The 7,161-nt window shown below is 41.3% G+C and overlaps 1 non-coding gene across 1 annotated transcript; it reads right to left on the reverse strand.

Annotated features, from left to right (window-relative positions):
* Positions 1-6,026: 6,026 nt before the first annotated feature.
* Positions 6,027-6,133, reverse strand: LOC136540992 (small nucleolar RNA R71). Its single transcript, XR_010780108.1, has one exon. It is a non-coding gene; the product is annotated as a small nucleolar RNA R71 (small nucleolar RNA).
* Positions 6,134-7,161: the final 1,028 nt, after the last annotated feature.

The following is a 7,161-nucleotide window of genomic DNA, read 5'->3' on the forward strand; positions in this document are numbered from 1 at the left end:
GCACTAAGTACATCAAGGATACTAAATAACCCTAGGAGCCAAACACCTGTAGCAAAAATTAATTAACCACAGAATTGCAAAGTTGTAGCTAGACTCTGCAATATCAGAGGCTTCGGTATGCAATACAGGAGGGTCTGGTATTCATGGGTCAATGAAGTTCCTCGATGAACTTCCTTCTTCTTGGCTCAAACTTTGATCCAAAGGTGTAGGGGGTTTCCAAAAGGTGAAATATGAGTACACCCTACACACCAAAGATCACAACCCGAGTAGATCGAGAGGGAAACAAATATAGCAATTCAAAATGCAATGAGACACGATACTTGTTTTACTAAAGTTCGAACTCCCTCAAATCCTACTCTCCATTGAGGAGGCAATGAGTGACCACTCTGAGATCCACTTTAGTCGTGGTCTCTTTCAACCACTTCCCTCAATCCACTAGCTTGATCCCTTTCCTTGTGAAGGCGAGATCAGGCCTTCACAAACTTGTTGTAGCACACCACAATCCTTGGTTGCTCACTAGGGACTCCTAGACATCTAGGAGCCAAGCTCCAAGAGTAAAAAATATGAATCATGAGATCGATGAATGCCACAAATGCTCAAGGATTGGCTTGCTCTCTTTTGTTCACCATTTCAAATCTCACTCAACCCACCACTTGGATTTCTCACTTAGAAGCAATCTCACAAAGAGGGGGAGTGTGGAGTGACTCACAAGGCTCTAAGATGAGTATAGAAGTGCCAAGAATTAGCAGCCCTCAAAGAGGAAGGCTTGGGGATATTTATAGCCCACACTAAAAAACTAGTTGTTTTATAGCCATTGGAGCTATCAGATTCTTACCAAACCCTCTGGTATGAACTGGCAGTATGCTCATAGGTTAATTTCAACAAAGCACCCTTGCCAGAAATTCTAGCCAAAAGTCATGTGTGTTGTTCATATCGGACCTTCCGGTATTCGGTATTGCCTTCAACAGCACACAAAGTTAGCACTTTTTGTCACTCTTCTCTCAAACCTCACATGGGTTAGCTTGAGCACTTTGAGACAATCAACTATCATCATGTTGCATCCCTCTTAATAGTACGACATACCTATAAACTCAAGTTTAAATAAAAACGAATTTAAACCGCTTGAGTTAACCTTCTCTGAACCCAAGCCATATCTTTTAATCTTCAATAATAGAGAATGCCAACATGTTCATTTTGATTGTTGCTTACGCATAGTGATCTTAAGCATGTGACTTGGTGGAATGAATCCAAATGCACCAAGTCACTTTCATCAAATGATCCAACAATGATTTGATTCTCCTCATAATATAACCTCCTTTAGCTTGATTAGTGACATGACTAAATGCAAGCACTTTCTTCTTCACCACAGCCATGGTCATTCGACGCCTAAGCCATCGCTTGCCCTTCACCTATGCTTGGTCCTTCAAAGCCTTTTCCTTGCTATCTTCACCCTCACAAGCCAAACCAAGTCATACCATGACTTGAATCAACAAAAAGCATAGATTGAATTCTATGAAGTGAAACCATCTTTAGTAACATTGATTTCATAGCAAGCTCTTTAAATGGGACCATTCCATATGCAAGACCTCACATCTCATATACCAATTCAGATATGATTGCTTCCATATGAACCATAGATGTCCCATAATATATAGGCAAAATTGGCTTTTGGACACTGAAAGTGACCACGCTTTGCTGCTGGACATCCAAAATGAAGCGATTTGTTGGAGGACACTTTGGTTCTTGACAAATTTGCTAGTAGACACTCATAATAAAATATTATTTTTTGGATTTTGAGCAGAGAAGGGTGGTAAAATATCATTTTTGCCCCTGCCCCTTTCTGTAGGGTCAAGATGGCAGACTAGAGGAGGGTGAATAGTCCTTTCTAAAATTTAATCGTGTCGGCTAACCGAAATAAATATGGAATTAAAACTAATGGTCTAGCTAAGATTACACCCCTCTATCTATATTATCAAGCACCTTATAAAGATCCTAACGAGGCAACAAAGGTGCCAGGCTAGCTAGAGCTCACCTAAACAATTTTAGAGCAAAGTCACACAAACCTATGCACTAGTACTTCAAGCAATGGGGGAGCTCCTACACAATTCTAGTAAGCAAAAGCACAAAGCTCCTAAGCTCACTAGCAATGCTCAATAACAAGGCTACACAAGTCAAATTATAGAGCGCAAATTACTTAGCTACACAAACTAAGCAATGTGACTAATAAGGTTACTCGAACCAAATTAGTCACGTATGGGAGCTACTTCTATGCTACACAAGCAAGAATGTAACTAGCCAACTACACAAGTTAACTAATTAATAGAATAACTACACAAGCACAAGTATATGAAAGTAAATACAAGCTTGTGTAATGAGGATGCAAACCAATGGGAAGACAAGGATGACACGATGATTTTATCCCAAGGTTCACATGCTTGCCAACATGCTAGTCTCCGTTGTGTCGACCGCTCACTTGGTGGTTCAGTGACTAATTGGCATCACCCGCTAAGCCTGCACGTCGGGCACCTCAAGAACCTACCCCAAAAGTGAGGGTAGCTCAATGACACGCTCTACTAGAGTTGCTCTTTAGGATCCTCGCGGGGTGAGCACAATCCCCCTCACAAATCCTTCTTTGGAGCACCGCACAATCTTCCCGCATGCTTCAACGGAGTCACGAGCCACCAAGCTATCTAGGAGGTGGCAACCTCCAAGAGTAACAAGCACCACCGGCTTACAACTAGATCACCTAGTGCCACTCGATGCAACCTCACAATGCAATCGTACTAGAATCGCCCACTCACTCGATCAGATGATCACTATCAAACACAAGTGAATTAGAGGGCTCCCAAGCACACCTACACAAGCCACCAAGGCTTAAAGGTGCTCAGCAACCAGCCCAAGCCCGAGCTCTACCTCTATTTATAGCCCCAAGCCAAATAGAGTCATTGAAGCAAAGCTGCTGGTTTCTGCGAGGGCACCGGACACGGCGATGCCCCTCCCAAAAGTCAAATTCCAACGGCTACTAGCCATTGGTCACAAGACAGGGGTGGCAGTGGCACCGCCCTAGGGATGGCGGTGACCACCTTGGCCAACCTCGTGAAAACCTTGCTCTCAGGGAAAATAGGGTGGTGCACTACCCTAGGCACGGCGGTGCCTAGGCGGTGACCATGCCCACTTCCCTCGCTCTCTGCCGAAAAGCAACAGTGGCACCGAACAGCACCCTGTGGTGCACCGCCCTCACAATGGCAGTGTACACCATCACTTTCGGTGACTGCCCCGACTCTTGCTGCACTCAGCCAAGTCTAGGTGGCCACCGCCCTTAGGGTGACGGTGCCACCGGACAACCAGTGGTGGTGCCCTCAGGGCAACACACTCTTGACTTTACTTGCTCTTCACCATTGCCTTGGTCCATCGATGCTAAGTCATCACTCAACTTGCCCTTCACTCTTGCAACCGGTCCGTCAAGCCAAGTCTTGTCTTGATCTTCTCCACCTATGTCATGTCTCATATGCAATGAGCTTCTTCATCACATGTGTGAGCCTTGCAACAAATCCAAACCATCTTCTCCGTCATGGCATGAGTTGCTCACATAAATACCTATAGACTAATCACCTATGTATCTCGTATTAAACATAATTAGTCCACCTAGGTTGTCACTCAATTACCAAAACCAAACAAGGACCTTTCAATCTCCCCTTTTTGGTAATTGATGACAACTATACAAAGATATGGAATTTAAGCACAAATGGATTTATGTTGCTTGCCCAAGCAATTTTACCATGTGTAAATGATTTTGGACAAGTACCACAAATCTAAATTGGTAGTATTAGATCTCCCTACATATGTGCTAGAGTGTTTGGTTTAAAGCTCGCACATATGCATAGATTGGAATTGGGGGAGAGTAATTACTACCAAATAATGCTAAGGTGTAAAGAATAAACCTTTGAAGCGTGATACCAATCGGAGTTGCACCTTTAAGTTTGTTGATAGTAGTTATCATTCATCATAAACCATCAACATAACTCGAATAAATGCATAAAAAGGATCACCAACATAGACTTAGGGGTTTAAACTGATAATTTCCATGAGTTTTGGTGAATCAGTATTTTTAGCAGGGTTATTCCAGAAAACCGGCAAGGGGGGTCAAAACATCAAATAAAATTACGCTTATCCACGGCGAAAACTATTCTAGAAGGTTCTAGAGGCCACCAGAAGGCATCCTCCCGAGGTAGACCCTAGGGGTTACACCTATAGGTTGTTTGGCCCCCTAATGCCCACATGTTAGCCCCCATCGCTATGTCGGTTCTCCACCGCCTCCTAGATTGCATCTATACCATTTATTCAAGTTGATTTGATCCGAGGGCTCAGGATTGACGCTCCAGCCTATATAACTAGCCCCTGCCACCCCCCCTCCAGAGCATGCTATCATAAGTCAAGATCAGACTAGAAATTAGGTTTTTTAGAGAGAAGAAAATAGAGCTCTAATTCTTCAAAGTTCTAGTATAGGCTAGCTAGCAAGGTTCAAGTAGAGTGTGGGCTATTGCTCAGGATTCTGGATCCGCCATCTAGAGACCGATATAGCCATTGTATCTCTTTAGTTATCACTTTGTGCTACTTCAATATTATATTGCTATTTATTATGTTCCAAGTTTGCTCTAGTTATATGCTTGATATAGTTGTGATTGATGATGAGTTTATGCATATGTTCGCAAAGCGCTTAGCCCAAGATGCGCATGGGTTAAGTGGTCGGCATTATGTAAGCATGGTGCTTAGATATTGTTTACCTATGGATCTATTCTGCACTCTAGGTCATGTGGTAGATCGTGGATATGACACTCCCATTGATCCCTTTATAGTCCACTCCCCGTTTGTAGAGCAAGTAGAACACATTTGCGAAAGGAGACAAGCTCTGTTCTTGATCTTCCTTAGCAATGTTCCTTATGCATAGATCTAGAGTTAATTATACTATAAATGAGAGTGTATATACTTGGTGTATAAAAGACTTAGTAAATAAGGAATGACTTAGGAATCTTTTGCTCTTACCGAATCTCCTGCCTAGCCATACCACATTTTATGAGTCTCTATTTCTATCTCTGGAATTATTATCAATGCTTCACAATTATCATATATTTATCATTTGACTTACCCCTGCCATAGCATGATAGTGGTTTTATCATAAGTATACATATTTGTCAATATGTCTATGCCAACAATCCCATAGCTCCTCCCTGTGGATAAAAATATAAATAATGATACTCGGTATACTCCCGGGTGAAATGTTACAATGGTATATTATATGTGTGCTTGCATATACTTTACTTTAACATATATAATTTTCTCTGAGTTTACAAGTATCATTAATAATTACCAACCACATATTTCTGTTATCATGCTAGGGATGACAACTTAGTAAAGAGTGATGTTAAGAAATGTCAATAAGCATTTCTGGCGCCGTTGCTAGGGAGGAGCACATGGCTATAGAGAATTGATCAAATAAATACTTATTGATAAAATCATAACACATCTACTTTAGCAGGCTTACCCTTGTTTGTCGTTGTTCATATTTTTATATAGGGTATTGCAGAATTGGTTGTGATTCACCAACAACTTCCAATCAGAATCAACCCAATCAAGAGGAAGCTCAACACCAGTTTCTAAAGCTATGGCTGACAAGAATATGCGTGAGTTCTCTGCTCTGAGCACCGAGAACATTCGCACTGGACCAACACTCAAAACCAACAACATTAAGTTCGAGCTAAAGCCAAGTCTCATCAACATGGTGCAAGCTATCCCATTCAGTGGAAAGGCACATGAAGATGCTAGTGCTCATCTTCAGAATTTTTGGAGATTAGTAGCACAGTCATCATAAAGTACATTGCTTAAGACATCATACTACTTCGCTTGTTTCCATTCTCACTAGTGGGAAAGGCGAAGCAAAGGTTCTACACCAATAAAGGCAACATCAATACATGGGCAAAGTGTTCAAAGGCCTTCATAGAAAAGTTCTTTCTAGTAGGCAAGACCAATGCCTTAAGAGGAAAGATTTCCAACTTCCAAGAGCAGAAGGGAGAGACCATTCTAGAAGCATGGGAACGTGTCTAAGAATTTGTTTCAGATTTTCCTCATTATGGAATGGAAGATTGGTTGCTTATGCAAAGTTTCTACCATAGATTAACTCAAAAAGCTCATGAACAACTTGATGCCACTGCTGGAGGATCATTTATGTCACTCACCCTTGGAAAAGCTGAAACTCTTATGGAAAAGATAGCCTCTAATCAAGGCTGGCCATCATGCACCGTCCAACCAAGCAATAAGAGTGAAGAAGTACTAGAAGAGGTGTGTGCATTGTCAACCAATATGGATGTACTGTTGAATTGGCTTGAACAATGAGCCAATTACAAGAGAGATCGTCAAGCCATTCAAGATGCTTTCAATGCTCAAAACACATGTGCAGAATATTTAGGGGTTGAATTCCCTGAATATCAAGAGGATGTCAACATCATTGGTAATAACTCAGGTCCACAACAATAGAGACAAGGATGGAATCAACAACAACAGTCAACTTACCAAGGTAAGTACCCTAGTAACAATTCTTTTAATCCCAAGCAACCATCCTTAAGAAATTTAAACTTAGAACAAGCTAGGATTAATGAGAATATTTCTAAAAAGCTTGCTTTTAATGATAAGGTCCTAGAAAACATAAATACTAAAATGGATAGTTTTTCTTCTGCCATAAAAGACCAACTTAGCTATAATAAAAAGATAGAATCTCAATTAACCCAGTTGATCGCTACTCTGCCTTTTGCTACTAACCTTGAAAAGGTCAACGCTATAACCACAAGAGGTGGCAAGTCTACTCGTGATCCACCGTATCTGACAAGGACAGGTGTAATGCAGGAAGAGGAGAAGAGAAATGATGACGTTGAAGAAGTTGTGCCACAAGAGTGAGAATTACAACAAGATTTTCATGACACTACCTTCCTATCGTTTCCATGTAGAAATTGAAAAGCCAAAATGGATGATCAGTTTGGTAAGTTTATGGAGGAAATTCAAAAATTATATATCAATATTCCTCTACTAGATGCCATACAGGTACCCACCTATGCAAAGTACCTTAGAGACATCCTGAACAACAAAAGACCACTGCCCACCACTGAAGTA

This window comes from Miscanthus floridulus, chromosome 2 (assembly GCF_019320115.1).
Source record: "Miscanthus floridulus cultivar M001 chromosome 2, ASM1932011v1, whole genome shotgun sequence".
NCBI lineage: Eukaryota > Viridiplantae > Streptophyta > Magnoliopsida > Poales > Poaceae > Miscanthus > Miscanthus floridulus.